We start from the raw sequence: 13,329 nt of genomic DNA, 5'->3' as shown, positions 1-13,329 counted from the left end.
TGACTTGCACCGGTCAGAATGGCCATCATCAAAAAATCTACAAACAGTAAACGCTGGAGAGGGTGTGGAGAAAAGGGAACCCTCTTGCACTCTTGGTGGGAATGTAAATTGATACAGCCACTATGGAGAATAGTATGGAGGTTCCTTCAAAAACTAAAAATAGAAGTACCGTAAGACCCAGCAATCCCACTACTGGGTATATACCCTGAGAAAACCATAATTTAAAAAGAGTCATGTACCAAAATGTTCATTGCTGCTCTGTTTACAATAGCCAGGACATGGAAGCAACCTGTGTCCATCGACAGGTGAATGGTTAAAGAAGATGTGGCACATATATACAATGGAATATTACTCAGCCATAAAAAGAAACGAAATTGAATTATTTATTGTGAGGTGGGTGGACCTAGAGTCTGTCATCCAGAGTGAAGTAAGTCAGAAAGAGAAAAATACCGTATGCTAACACATATATATGGAATGTAAAAAAAAAATGGTCATGAAGAACCTAGGGGCAAGACGGGAATAAAGACTCAGACCTACTAGAGAATGGACTTGAGAATACGGGGAGGGGGAAGGGTAAGCTGGGACAAAGTGAGAGGGTGGCATGGACATATTTACACTATGAAACGTAAAATATATAGCTAGTGGGAAGCAGCTGCATAGCACAGGGAGATCAGCTCGGTGCTTTGTGACCACCTAGAGGGGTGGGATAGGGAGGGTGGGAGGGAGGGAGATGCAAGAGGGAAGAGATATGGGGACATATGTATATGCATAACTGATTCACTTTGTTATAAAGCAGAAACTGGCACACCATTGGAAAGCAATTATACTCCAATAAACATGTTTAATAAAATAAAATAATATCATGGAGATAAGTAATTAAAAAAATAATAATCCATAGGTGTGGTGTGTTTGGTAGGCAAGCCTTCAAAGCATCGTGTCCATGGGCGAAATTTTAAAAGTTGTCCTTAGGAACATTTAGACGTAGGGGAGTACTATATAATATCCAAAGATTGGACCAGATGCCCCCTTTTGATGGTTTTACTTGTCCTCCCAGCATTAAAGAATCACATTCACCAAAAATTTAGTGCATTGCTATACTTCATAAAGAAGCTGCAAAAAGTAGCTCAGAATCAACTAGCGCTCGAGTGGTTGCTATGTACCAGGCCTATGTGTAGGCACTCCTCAAGTGTGTAAACCTGAGTACCTCCCCACAAAATAAGTAATTCGGATAATCACTAAATGCTATTTTTATACTTTTTTAAAAAGCTAACTGTTGAGGACACTGATGAGGCATGATTTCTTGGAACCCCCATGATATGAACCATCTATAATTTCTCAGATCGTAAAAGAAAACACATCTTTTTACAGGAAACCTCCCCAGTTTTAGGAGCACATTGAGGAGAGAATTGACAAAAACAGCATGCCCACTCAGATATCTCCCTAGAGTACTATGTCCTTAGAAAATGCAGTGGAGGTCCCTTTCTTGCATAACTGCTGCATGCTATGGTCTGGCTCAGTCTGAGCAAGCACCAAGGGCAGAGGAGATGTGTTTTCCCTTGGAGAACTTTTCCCTATCCTATGATGTATGCACAAAGGGCCATCCATTCACCTACTAGACAGTGGATAAAGCCCTGTATGTGTAAAGAGGAACCTAAATATCCTTTCTTTTCCTGTCGATTAGTTTCAGTTGTTTTGTAATGTCTTCCCATGACACAATCCATCAACTGAGGACAGTTCTTCACCTGTGATTTCAGGGCAACTAGGTGGAACAGAAATCTTAAGCACACAGACTGGGAAGTCATCTCTGAACTGTTTCCTCACTGGCTCCCCTCCCGCAATACCACTAACAGTCCAACACTCAAGTTTACCTGGAGCCTTTCCTCACAGCTGGATCATCCTGTCCTCTTCTTCCTGCCAATCAATCCTGCCTGGGCCAATTCCAAATTCTTGGAAATTCTAGCTTGAGAGATTCTCCATTTCCCCCAAACCCACTCACTTGGATGTTATCCTCTGCGCCATATTCTCTCATTTTAAGTCCTGTCTTTTTTTATTCACTTTGGCACCTAATGCCATACTTCCTTACTCTGTGACCTATTTTGTATACACATGACCTGAAGCTTTACAACTAGACTGCCTCTCCCATAGTGATAGTAGAGCTTCAAATTCTCTACGTTCTGTCTCTCACAAATACCTGAAACAGAATTGTTGCCTGCTGGTTTTTTATTTTTTATTGAAGTATAGTTGATTTACAATTTTGTGTTAGTTTTAGGTGTACAGCAAAGTGATTCAGATACATATGTGTGTGTGTGCGTGTGTGCGTATATATTCTTTTTCAGATTATTTTCCCTTATAGGTTATTACAAAATATTGAGTATAGTTCCCTGAGCTATACAGTAGGTCCTTGTTGGTTATCTATTTGCTGCCTGCTGTTTAACAAACCACACATCACTTCTCATTTTGTGTTTAAAAAAATTGCACATAACGTGTTCTAATGGCCACATAAATCCTGTGGAAAGCAGTAGTTTGGAAAAGAAATATACATTTTGCAGACTGTCAAAAGAAAACTGGTGTTTTCCTATGCTGCCACTGTGAAAAGTGTGGCTGTACAGTCTGCCTGGGCAGAGCATGGCTCCGTAGTTTAGATTACAGTCAAGGCTACAGGCAGCTTTTCCCTGGCTGCATCATGGTTTCTAGCCTCATCCATGATTCCTTGCCCACTTATAATGTTAAAGAGCACTAGGATTTTTTTCTTTTCAAATACAAACAAAACTTTGACTGTAAACAGTTGTATCCTACTTGTCTCACATGAAAGTCGAATCTTATACAGGAGAGGGGGGGTGTGTTTGTGTGTGTTATGAACCTAAATTTAGCTCTCTCTAGGATAATCAATTCAATCCAGGATAAACATTTTTTTATGCTTCTAAATAAACCTACCTGTAGAAGCTCCAATTTTGCCCTTTAGCCCCTTGAGGAGAATCCATGTAGGCACTTGCCTTTAGGGAAACTGTCTCTAGGCTGATTTCTTACCATGATCTCTATGCTGCTCCAGGTCACACTCAACTTCCTTCCAAACTGCTGTTCATAAAGATGCAGGCTCTTAAGGATGTCTTCGCTACACCACCATACCCACTCTTGCCACTAAGCCACCATGTACTCCTGGCTGATCACTGCATAGTAGGTATACCTGTACTCCTGAGAGTCTAGCAGGTAAAGTCCCCCACACCCCCCACACCCTTTCCCACCATCCTTACCACTTATGTCTTAAATCCTCTTCTCTACCCACTCCACCCAAGTGTGCATTCACTAGAGTCTAAACGTACCATCAGTCACCCTGCCACTCAGTCTGTACTGCCTCTGCCTGAAGTTCTCCACATTCCTCTGTTTGTTCTACCTGCACATTTCTCAGGATCCACTCAAAAGCTCATTTTTTTCACCTCAGTGGTTCCTTCCATCTCTCAAGGCCCACAGGACTATGTGCTCAGCACTCATTTTCCCAAATGGAATGGTGTGATAGAGTGCTTAATGGCCACCAAGTCTTTTCATTTCTGTATATACACCACTTTACAGTGTGACTTTGCAGCTCCTCCCATCAGGAGGTGGAGTCTGTTTCTCTACTCCTTGAATCTGAGCTGTTCTTGTAACTTGCTTTGGCCAATAAATGCAGCATGAGTAACTCTGGGTGACTTCTGAGCCTAGGTCTCAAGAAGTCTTGTAGCTTTCCTCTTCTCCCTGAGAACGCTGAAGCAACCATGTGAAGAAGCCCCAGCTAGTATGCTGGAGGAAGAGAGATGATAAGGAGAGCCCAGTCAACAGCCAACCATCAGGCATGTGAGTGAGGCCATCTTAAATACTCAACCCTAGTCGTATTGCCAGATGACCAACTTCATGAGGAACTCTCGGAAAGACTAGCAGAAGAACCACTCAGCTGATTCTAGCCCAAATTGCTGACCCACAGAATTATGAGCACATAAAATGGTTGTTATTTTAAGTCACTAAATTTTGGGGTGATATGTTATGCAGCAATAAACAACTGAAAGAGCAGGTTTTGTACTGCTGTATTCCTGGCATCTAGAGGGCATGTTCATGGTAGGTTGTCAGTAAGAGATTGCTGTGGATCACTGTCATCAAGGTGTCACTCCTCTTTACTTAGTAGACAACCAAGCTTCCTAATCCTCATGTCTCTCCCTGGCTCTCAAACAGTTCAAAGCTTGGGCTCAACACTGTCTTCCAGGATGACTCCTTGCAGTTCTTCACTCCACTGGACCAACATCCATTCATTTGCTCCCTTCACAGCCCTTTGACAGGTCATATCTTTCAGCTGCATGCTGCATCCCTCACTAATTACTTCGTTCACTAACCCTGAGGGGCAACCCATGGACTTCCTCAATGCCATAAAGCTGTTCTCAACTTCCCAACCTTCCACCATCACTCTGAACCCTCACTACCTGCTTCACATGTGCTTACAATTAGGAGAGACCAAAGAGGTTGTCTAGGACAACCCCTTCCAGTTACGAATGATGAAAGAAAGTCCCAGATAAGAAGTAATAATAATAAATGGCTTATTCAAGGTCACATGATGTCAGTATCAATCCAAGAACCCACATGTCATGCAGATTATTACCTAGTAGATTGCTTATTTGTGCTTGGTTTGTGTGTGTGCAACTGTGCCCTGCAGTTTAGACTGTGGTAGTTCTTTGGACAGTGGCATCATATTTTTTACTTCTCCTGCTTTTTCACACTCTTCCTGCTATCTGCAAAGACTGACCAGTAACTACTGGACACGTCAGTAGTCAGTAAATGCTTGTTGATTAATTGACATTTAAAAGGAAATTATGCTTGGAACCATTCTGTATCTTGTTTTTGGTGGTAATTACAACCATAGGTATTTGTCAGAACTTGAACTGTACATTAAAAAGGGTAAATTATACTGTGTATAAATTTTTAAATTAAGGTATAATTCAAAGCAATTATGCTGAAGAGATCTATTTATTTGATAAATGTGGCTAAACATATTATTGTGAGAAAAGAAATTTGGCCCTTTGAAAATAAATTTGTATATAATAGGCACTCAGTAATGTTAGTTTCCTTCCTTCTTGTGCACAAATGCTTCATGATTACCTGTCAAGACTGCTAAAGAAAGCATTCCTGCCCTAGGAGATGACTGGATCTCAGATGACTTCTAAGATCCTATGATTGCTTTGAAAGGTAATAAATGACTATTTTGAAACGCATGTGTAAAGTAAAGTATAGAAGCGCTACTACACTCACTATTCCAAAGGTGGGCCCCCTAGAACCTTAATTTTACTTCCAAAGACTTAGACTCAGGTATAAAACTATTAACCCTCTGTTAATAGAAATTATTTTAAAACTTAAAAAATAATACAAAAGGACGACCAAATGTCCTTTCGTTGTCATTCTGGAGCATTGACTGAGAGGCCCACCCAAGGATTATTTAGTTCCTTAGGGGATTACATCCTTGTTTGGCTTATTATTCACTAATGATTAGGGTACAGACTTTTTGAAGTGACATGTTAACTTAAAGATTTTTGTCTGGTAGAGATGAAAAAAATTTGTTTGGTAGAAGAAATAATCCCAAAGACTATGGATTAACTGTTCTATAGTGCATTAACCACTTTTCTATCTAATTTAGCTATCTTATTCTAGCATTTTTACTTTCAGTATCTATATATACTGAATCTCTCAAATATTCTTTGAATCAGCCTTACATAATGCTGGGTCCCTCACTAATAAATTAGTCTTCGACATGTGTTCATTCTGTATTTGTATGTGAGTCATGTTCTTAATTTTGAAAATTATATTGTAATTATATATATATTATATTATACCCCGAACATCCTACAACATTGTCTGTGGACCATGCCCCATCCTGTACAAAGTCCCTGATATCTACTACTGACTGCTGGTTTCAGTGCTGTAAGAGCACCTTGAAATACCTTTGTGATCATGCTGGTACCTGAAGAGGTCTTCTCAGGAAAAAAACTGGATACCTCTGCAGGTGCTCAAGAAAACTGCAGAAAGACTTTCTGGAACTACTCTCACAAAATGAGAAACTGATGTCTTTCCTATCATGTTACTGTTCTATCTGTAAACCGAGAGGATGACATTAAGAACCTTTGTTTTAGAGATCCAGAACAAATAGACTCACACTGGGCCCTTCTTTCCTGTCAAACACTATTCCTATAATTCGCTTTTGCTAGTAATGGCCATAAAATAACTATATTGGAGCAATAAAAATTGATAAACTACCAGCTGCCTCAAAAATCTAATAGCTTTGGCAAAATATACTGCAGCTTGTTGTGATAGAGCCTCCTTTTCCCTAACAGGTTTTATTTTAACACTTGCCTTTTCACACTACTGAATAGTATAATCAAATTAACAAATTCAGCAAATGCTCAGTGAGTTCCAGGCACTAGACACTGCTCAGCCCTGACTACCCTCACCCCCTTCCCCAAGCCAGCTCAACTAGTACTCAGTGTCAATCATTGGTTTGCAGTTGTTCAGGATGAAAATGGAGAATAGAGCCCAAATGGAGGGTTGCAATCTGCCCTGTCAGCATCCAAGAGATTTAAAATGGAGTCAAGCAAAAGAATGGATCTCTTTCACATTAATAAAATTTAATGATCTACACCACCACTGAGTATTAAATGCATACAGATTTGAAACACCCTGCGAAACAGGAAGGGTGGGTTAAAACGTGGTTCACAAACAAACTGGTATTTATAAATATTCTGAATCAGCTTGACAACTTTATCGAAAGAGGTATGAAACAAATATCTTCCAATAAACACTCAAACTCAGAAATAATCGAAATATGGTGCCCATTCATACAAAGACCAAAGTGCCAAGTTTCCATGCAGCGTAGGGAATCCTCTGCAAAGCAAGTCTGAACCAAAATTATAAAACACGAAGGAGGAGGGCGTGAAGTGGGTTGAGGACATAGAACAGGAGTAGGAGTAATTTTTTCAACCTACTTTTCCCCTGGTGATTATTAAAACAATTCTGTAATATTTCACAATAGAATGTTTTTGAAAAAATAATCTGTTTGGGCCAGCTTCTGCCTTGGGATGTAGGGAGCTGGAGGTAGTGTTGCTCTTACCCTTACAATTAGCCAAACTAAATTAAAATTTATGATTTTTATTGAGCCCATCAGAGGAGTATTTTACTCAGATATTTGTTGAGAGGAGTATTTGTTCAAGTATTTTGCTTTAATTTAAATTTGGTAGTTTGTGTTCTTGCTGTGGTGGTTTGAGAGTTTTGTTTTTTGTTTTGTTTTGTTTTGTTTTGTTTGGCTGCATCTTGCAGCCTATGGGATCTTAGTTCCCCGACCAGGGATTGAACCCACACCGCCTGCATTGGAAGCGCAGAGGCTTAACCACTGGACTGCCAGGGAAGTCCGAGAGGTTTTTTTTTTTAATATTCTGAATAAAAATCCTTTGTTGGTTATGTGATTTATCAGTAAATATTTTCTCCACATCTGTGGCTTGGTTTTTTATTCTCTTAATGGTGTCATTCACCAAGCAAGATTTTAATTTTGATGAAGTCCAATTTATCATTTTTTAAAAGGACTCATGTCTAAGAACTCTTATATTAACCCTAGATCATGAAGATTTTCTCCTATGTTTTCTTCTAAAAGTTTTGTAGTTATATGTTTTACATTTAGATATGTGCCTATTTCGAGTTAATCTTTGTACATGATGTGAAGTTTAGGTAGAGATCTGTTTTTTACATATGGATGTCTAATAGTTCCCACACCGTTAGTTCAAAAGACTATCCTTCCTCCTTTAAATTGCTTTTGCACCTGTTTCAAAAATCAGTTGCCTATATTTATGTAGGTCAATATCTTAACTCTCTCTTTTGTTCCATTGTTCTGTTTTTATCACTTCATCAATACCACTGTCTTGATTACTGTGGCTTTATATTATGCCTTAAAATCAGTGTGTTTCTCCAACTTTATTCTTCTTTTTAAAATTTGTTTTAGCTATTCTAGATCTTTTGCTATTCTTTATAAATTTTAGAATCATCTTGTCTATATTTACAAAAAATCCTACTGGCATTTTTGTTTGAATTAGATTAAATCTAATGATGAATCTGATGACTTTGGGGAGAAATGACATCTTTAATATGCTGAATCTTCCACCACATGAATATAGTATATTTCTCCATTTCTTTAGATTTTCTTTGATTTTTTTCATGGAAGCCTCTATGTTTTGTAGTATTCAGCATAGAGATCCTGTACATGTTTTGTTAGATATATACCTGAATGTTTCATTTCTTTGGAGCTGTTGTAAATGATATATTTTTTTAAAGATTCAGTTTCTAGTTGTTTATTGCCACCATACAGAAATATGATTGATTTTTGTATTGACCTTATATCCTGCTTCCTTGCTAAGGTGTTAGTTATAGGACTTAAAAAATAGATTTCTCTGATATATTCTAAGCAGTCATGCTGTTTAGGAGTAGGGATACTTTCATTTCTTTCTTTCAATCTGTATACCTTTTATATATTTTTTGTCCCTTTTTGCACAGGCTAAGACTTCTAGTATGATATTTAATAGAAGTGATGAGAGAGCACACCTTTTTCTTATTTCACCTTTAAGTTCTTTATCAAGTTGAGGAAGTTCCCTTCTATTCCTAGTATGCTGAGAGTTTCTATTATGAATGCATTTTGAATTTTGACAAATGGTTTTGTCCTCATAAACTGATATTATCATTTGGTTTTTCTTTTTTAGATTTAATATGTTGATTACATTGATTGATTTTCAAATATTGAACCTGCTTTTCATTCCTGGGAGAAACCCCACTTGGTTGTAGGGTTTTATATATTGCTGTTAGATTTGCTAATATTTTGTTGAGGGTGTTTGCTTTTATATTCATGAGGGATATTGGTCTATAGTTTTCTTTTTTGTATTATGTTTGTCTGGGTTTGGTATCAGGGCTTCATAAAATGAGTTGGGAAAGATTCTATCCTCTCCTATTTTCTGGGAGAGATCTTGCAGAATTGGTGTTATCTTTTCTTTTTTAATTTTTTTACTTTATATTTAATAATTTATTCAATACTCATATCAATCCTATAAGTACAATACTATTATTTTCCCCTGTTGAACCAATAATGAAACATTCTGAAGCACAGAAATGTTAACAGTTTCCCAAGAGCACAGAATTAGTAAGTGGCTGAGCAGATTTTAAAATTCAGGAAGTCTGACTGTAGTCCCTGTGCCATAACCACTTGCCTATAAAATGGTGTTATCTTTTCTTTAAATGTTTGTTGGAATTTGCCAGTGAAACCATCTGGGTCTGGGCATTTCTTTTAAAAAAGATTTTTAGCTGTGAATTTAATTTCCTTAATAGATGGGTCATTATTCAGGTTACCTGTTTCATCTTCAATGAGTTTTAGTAGTTTGTGGTTTTCGAGCAGTCTGTCCATTTCATTTAAGTTGTCTAACTTATGTGTGTAGAGTTATTCATGGTAGTATCCCCTTATTATCTTTTTATGTCTGTGGGGTCTATAGTGATAATCTCCTCTTCATTCCTCATATTGGTAATTTGCTCTTTTTTTTCTTTCTCAGTTTTGCTAGAGGTTTATCAATTTTATTGATCTTTTCAAAGGACCAGCTTTTGTTTTCATTTATTTTTCTCTGTTGTTTTTCTGTTTTCAGCTTCATTGATTTCTGCTTTATCTTATTTCCTTTTTCTGCTTGCTTTGGGTTTATTTTGCTCTTTCTCTAGGTTCCTGAGGGGGAAGCGTAGATTACAGTTTACCCTTGAACAACAGGGGTATGAACTGTGCAGGTCCACTTATATGTGGATTATTTTCAATAGTAAATACTACAGTACTACACAATCCACATGGTTGGTTGAATCCACAGATGTGAAACTGCCAATACAGAGGAACTGAGGTTATGGAGGAACCATGGATAGGGAGGGCTGACAATAAGTTAGATATGGATTTTTGACTATGCAGAGGTTTGGCACCCCTGACCCCTGATTGTTCAAGGGTCACCTGTATTCATATGAGAGATTTTTTCCCCCTAAAATATCACTTACTGCTATGAATTTCCCTCTAAGCCCACAAATTGAGTTATGTTATATTTTCATTTTTCTTTAATTAAAAATATTTTCTAATTTCCCTTAAAAGTTTCTCTTTGATTAATGGGTTATTTAGATATATGATATCCAATAGCCAAGTGTTTGGAGCTTTTCCTCTTATCTCTCTATTGTCGATTTCTATTTTATTTCCTTTATGGTCAGGGAACATATTCTGTATGATTTCAGTTCTTTTATATCTGAGGTTTGTTTTGTGACCCAGGATGTGATCTTTCTTGTTGAAAGAATATATATTCTGTGATTGTTGGATAGAGTGTTCTGTACATATAAGCTAATTCCACTTGGTTGATAATAGTGTTCAGTTCTTACATATTCTTGCTGATTTTCTGTCTGCTAGTTTTATATATTTATTAGAGAGGAATGTTGAAGTCTCTAACTATAATTGTGGATTTTTCTACTTCTAATTTTAGATCTGACAGTTTTTGCTTCACATATTTTGAAGCACTGTTGGTAGGTGTTTACACATTTAGGATTGTTAAGTCTTTGGGGTGAATTAAATAACCCTTTTAGCATTATGACATGTCTCTATATATCCCACTTTATCTTTTCTTTTTAGTTTCATAGACATTTATTCTATTATTGTGTATAGTTGAACAAGCTCTACACACAAAATTATATGGTTTAAGACTTTTTTTTTTTGAGTGGGAAGAAATTTGGGTCTCAAAACGTTTTGCGAGCCTGCTACATGTTTTCTGGAAATCATTAAGTGGACCTTTCAAGACCCTTGAAGAAAATACGAGAAAAATTGGTTCAAGAAAACCAGCAATTAGATTTCATAATTAACCTACCTGTTAAGATAGCAAACCAAGAATTGGAAAGAATTTGGGCAATTCCTCTTCCATATTTCCTATACACTCAAATCCACCCTGGGAAACAGAACATGATGCAAGCAGAATGTGGTGGTATGCCCAGCCACAGCTGGTGGCCTGGCAAGTTTGTGGAATGGTGAGGCTCTTGAGGGTAGGTTGAGCAGGGATGAGAAAATAACTGTAGACAACACATAAAATTGGAAACCAATTGAACTTGTATTGACACCAACTACGTGACTTTTCTCAGTATCCTTATGGGAATGGATAAAGTGGCTTGACCCAAAATAACATTAATAACATTGACCCAAAATAACAATAAATAACTGATTAGACTTAGCAGTGTTACTTTTAAATAAAACCAACCCTGTTTTCCCCTCTGTGGTGGCTTAGAGAGTTCATAATGGTCACAAACTAATATTACAGGTAAAACATTTAAAATTTTGATCCAAGCTTTTTCTGTCCTCCCACACTTGAAAGGTATCTGATGGACACCTATTTCCCAATCCTAGCATTACTAGCTTACAAACCTTAGGGCTAATTAACTCCCTTCTCATTTACCTAATGTTCAATTTACATCAGTTTCAATAAACACCAGTGTAAATACCATGACTATTTTGCATGAAGTTCAGTATTCTACAGATCCCAGTCCTGGGATTAAACCAGTAGCTCCCATCTTTTATGTGAACATCAGTGGTACCATGGAGGCCAAGGCAGTTTAATTTAGGTTAACCAGGATGTTTTCATTTGTAAGAGAACCCTCTTGCAACAGGTTTATTCAATTCTCTTAAAAATGGTGACACTCCTTTACTTTTTGCCTTTCAGAGGCAGCTGTTACATAAATGGAATATTAGATTAAGTCTAAAAATGTGGGCCCTAGTCAACTTTCATTGTTTTTCTGCATATGATCATGATAAAGGATCAGGACATCCTTCACATTTCCATGGATAATCCAATTTAAAAAGTTTGTCCTTGCCAAACGCCTTAAAACAGCCACTTTAGAGTAAACCAGCAGAGCATTGCATCACCCCAATAAAGCTGTAGGTTTCATCACATGCATCAACAAATCTACATGGCTAGTTTCTGCACTCCTCTTTTCCAGAATTTATTTTACACCTATTGTACCAAACAGCATTTTAAACACGGACATATCAACTCCCTAATAAAGCAAAAACAAAGGCATTTCCCTTATTAGAAACAAGATACACCATCACTTAAAGTCTTCAAACATTATTGCACTTTAATTTTCATAATTTGACAATGCATTCAATGAAATAATCTGGAGACAACTAGTTTTAACAGACAAATTAAAAAACACCTTTAAGCGGACATGAATGTCCTAAATTGTTTATTAGGTAAGAATTTTACAAACATTACTTATATTAGCGGTAATGGTGGAGCTGGAGAGTATTGCACCTTCTCCAAGATGCACGGCAAGAACCACCAATAGTGTGGTGGGACTTGTGGCCCTTTCCAAGGCCACGGCTCTATCTGCCTGCAGATGTCAGCCCCCACATCTCCCTGTGCTTGTGGACTGGTTTGGTGATCCACTGGGTGACAGGGTTTCTTCTGATAGCTTTATGGAATGGATCAATGATGATAGCCTCAAAAAATTTGTAAGTAGAATCTTCACCAGCCCAGTAAGAATTCAGGACCCTTAGGGGGCCCCACAGTGATGTCCAGTTCACTCCTTGGCAATGGAATGAAGGCTTCGCGCATACTTGAGCTGGTTGACACCATGATGGAGAGGCTTGCCGTAGGCGGCACCATTAGGAACTGGGCGTTTGTGGGCACAACAGCACACACGAATCCGATATATGACATAACCTTGCTTGGCCTTGTAGCCCAGCCTGTGTACCTTGTCAGGCTGGGTGGGGCAGAGGGCCCCCTGCAGTGCAGAGAGCTGGCGGTACTGCCAGCAGTGCACCCTGAGCAGAAAGCAAATTATGTGGGACTGCTTCTTCCTCCATAGCTCCTGGATGTACTAGCAAGTGCCCATCTCGGCTCACCTGATGGCTGCCGCCAGACGGAAAAGCCCACTTTATCCTTGTAATTTTCTTTGCTCTGAATTCTTTCTTTTCTTTTCTTTTTTTTTCTTTTTTGTGGTACGCGGGCCTCTCACTGCTGTGGCCTCTCCTGTTGTGGAGCACAGCCTCCGGATGCGCAGGCCCAGTGGCCATGGCTCACGGGTGCAGCCACTCCGCGGCATGTGGGATCTTCCCGGACCGGGGCACGAACCTGTGTCCCCTGCATTGGCAGGCGGACTCTCAACCACTGCGCCACCAGGGAAGCCCTGAATTCTTTCTTTTGATCAGCATTTGCATCATATCTTTTTTCATCTTTTACTTTTCATCTACCTATATCATTATATTTTAAATGATTTTCTTATAGTCTTTGT

The 13,329-nt window shown here is 38.3% G+C and overlaps 1 protein-coding gene and 1 pseudogene across 3 annotated transcripts in view; one reads left to right on the top strand and one right to left on the bottom strand.

Moving 5' to 3' along the window:
• Window positions 1-13,329, top strand: part of JADE3 (jade family PHD finger 3) — a 162,993-nt gene that overhangs the window by 14,496 nt on the left and 135,168 nt on the right. The gene's annotated exons all lie outside the window — the stretch shown is intronic.
• On the bottom strand, window positions 12,314-12,930 carry LOC132482113 (large ribosomal subunit protein eL15-like; annotated as a pseudogene).

This window comes from Mesoplodon densirostris, chromosome X (assembly GCF_025265405.1).
Source record: "Mesoplodon densirostris isolate mMesDen1 chromosome X, mMesDen1 primary haplotype, whole genome shotgun sequence".
In the NCBI taxonomy this organism is placed as follows: domain Eukaryota; kingdom Metazoa; phylum Chordata; class Mammalia; order Artiodactyla; family Ziphiidae; genus Mesoplodon; species Mesoplodon densirostris.
This window is presented reverse-complemented; position numbering and strand designations above follow the sequence as displayed.